The sequence below is a fragment of the Bidens hawaiensis genome, unplaced genomic scaffold (assembly GCF_021521415.1).
Source record: "Bidens hawaiensis isolate Kalapana, Puna unplaced genomic scaffold, B.hawaiensis_p1.1 tig00000935_1, whole genome shotgun sequence".
Lineage (NCBI taxonomy): Eukaryota > Viridiplantae > Streptophyta > Magnoliopsida > Asterales > Asteraceae > Bidens > Bidens hawaiensis.
The window spans coordinates 2549466-2552452 of NW_027491054.1; positions in this window are offsets into that span (position 1 = coordinate 2549466).

Genomic DNA, 2987 nt, shown 5'->3' on the forward strand with positions numbered 1-2987 from the left:
GGATAACGAATCTGACTTCATAAATCTATTTGACTTATCCAGAGTCAATTTACATTCAATTTTGACTAATCAAAGTCAATGACGACGATGAATCTCACAAAAACAACGAATCGTTTAATACATTCAGCAATTAACCCTCACATTCATGATCGAAAGATAGGTTAATACACCGAACACGAACCAATAGTCACCATTTTATTCAATTATACATTTTAATGGTTGTTCACTGTACGATTAACATGCATTAAACAAATCAATCAATTAATCCCTCAAATAACCGACAAACTTTCATAAATCTCATACGATGATGTTCGCCATTACCTGTATAACACAACAGAATCAACTGATTAGTCTAAAACGCAAGTATAGGATTTTGAAAAATTTTGGCAACAGTTCTTTAAGGGAGACGAATGAATATAAACAGGCGAATGAGATTCCATTCGTCTGTCCTTGGGATTATAAACCCTCAGACTTCACACACCCCGAGGTCATTCGTTCAAATTTTGAACTAACGAATGGCCTCAGTCGTTAACTTATTATCCTGATTCGTCAATCCTTTTAGACGAATAAGGATTTATTCGTTAAACTTTAACGAATATACGTTATTCGTTAATGTTTCTAACGAATAAGAGTGTCATTCGTTAAAATCTTAACGAATTATACATCAAATCCATTCCATTCGTTAATGGTCACACGAATGTCTTCCATTCATTATGCACAATGGAAGCGAATGAATATATAACGAATAAGAAAACTTATTCGTTATGTTTAAATAACGAATGGCTTTACATTCGTTAAACCATTTAACGAATCACCATTTTCCTTAGCGAATGAGAATCAATCTCATTAAGGAATTAAATATTCAACAAAACCAATTAGGGTTTTGATGAATGAATTAAATATTCAATTAAATCCACTTTAGGTTTTAATTGCATACCTTAAAATACCCTATCAACCATTGATCGGTAATGTTTAACTTAAGCGGATTTTTACGTTAAAAATCAATTGATACCAATTGAAAATACGTTAAGCACGATTAACTTAAACTTTTTGGGGATCAAATTTTTCTTTTTCTTTTGATGTATTCGCTAGCTTGGTAAATCGAAACTAAAGCAGAAATGAAAAAAGAAAGAAAAATCTTTTTGGATTTTCGAAAAAAATTTCAAAGAACAAATAACGAAAAACATTAAACAACTGAGCTATCAAAGCAGTACATATTTTTGTGAGTTGAGCAGGGAATCATATTGACGAAAATGTCACTAAATAACACTTCAATTTCGATGATTATTATACACGTAACCCAGCGATTATTGTAGATATAATTGTCCTCTTAAACTTTTCACAGACTTGTCGGAAACTTTACGATATGCTTTAATTTGGTTCAATTTGGCACGAAACCATATGTGCACCCCATCAATCAGATATAACTTTTCTATCTCTTATACAGTGAATTTCACATGTACGATTTTCTTTGATTTTACAAATTTTGATTAACTGTGACTCATGCAAAAATAATAAAAGGAAAATAAAGTAGAACGTCAAAATTTTCCTTTAAGATCGGTATTACTACACGCAGATAAGGTTCCATTTCAACAAAATAAAAAGATAAAAATAAGTTGAAGTTGCATAAAATCTTAACTCTCAATTCGGATAATCCCGTATTATCGCGCGGAGAAAGTCCAAGATTTTATATAAAACACCTAGAAAATAAAGCAGAATACTCAAATATTAACCCTCAGGTCGGATAATCTTATCGCGCAGGAGAGGATCCATTATTTGAATAAAAATAAAGAAAAAATAAAGTTGAATTTCTTTGCAAAATAAAATAAAAACAAAGTAGAATTTTCTTCAAAAATGAACGCATGCACACACAGTAATCATTTTGACTTTTGACTTTTCATAAATCAGATATAGTATCAATCTTTCAAGATGTAATTCCACTAGGTTCGGCATTCATTATCTTTATATCTTATCAGTTTCTATACAGTCTGTCAAGCCTATCTTCGCATATCATATTGTTGGCCTTACGGTAATTTTTAATCTAGTTTATCCATGTACTAGATCAATCCTGTCAATGTACTATCATTTTCCATTTTTGCTTCAAAACACATTTTGATGAGCATTTTACAATGTTTTTGACATTTTTCAATATTTGAATGTTTTTGGAGTTTTAATTTTCTCTGTACAAACTGAAAACACAATATTTTTGGATTTTTTTATAATTTTATCCCCCTAAAAACAACCAAAATAAAAATAATACAAGAAATAAAAAGATTTAACCAAGCTTTTGAATATCTTTTAATGTTTTTAAACCATTTATACCTAGCAGATATTGAAAACGTGTTTTGTCAAACGCTTTGGTATAAAGGTCAGCTTTTTCAAAATCCGTGTGAATTTTATCAATTGATATTAGTTTCTTTTCAAAACAATCACGTATGAAGTGATAACGGATTTCAATGTATTTGGTTTTCGAATGGTGAACCGGATTTTTGGTGATTGAAATTGCAGCAGAATTATCAATATAAATCGAAGTAGTAAGAAACTTCAACCCGTAATCCCGCAGGTGTTGCTGGATCCAGAGAACCTGTGAGCAGTAACTCGAGGCCGCCACATACTCCGCTTCGACTGTTGAAGTTGAGACCGTTGTATGCTTCTTACACTACTAGGAAACAAGCCGGTTTCCTAAGAATTGACATCCCGCTATTGTTGACTTGAAGTTGATTTTGCATCCTCCGTAGTCCGAATCAGTAAAAGTGGTGAGATCATACTTATCGTCTTCGGGATACCATAACCTGATATCTGGATTTCACCTCAGATAATGTAAGATGCGCTTTACTACCGCCAGGTGAGTCACTCGGGGACTCGATTGGTACCAGCACACAAACAAGCAGCAAACATAATATCAGGTCGCGATGCAGTCAAATACATGAGAAATCCGATCATAGCTCGATACAGGGTTGGATCTACGGTATCCTCCAATTCATCCG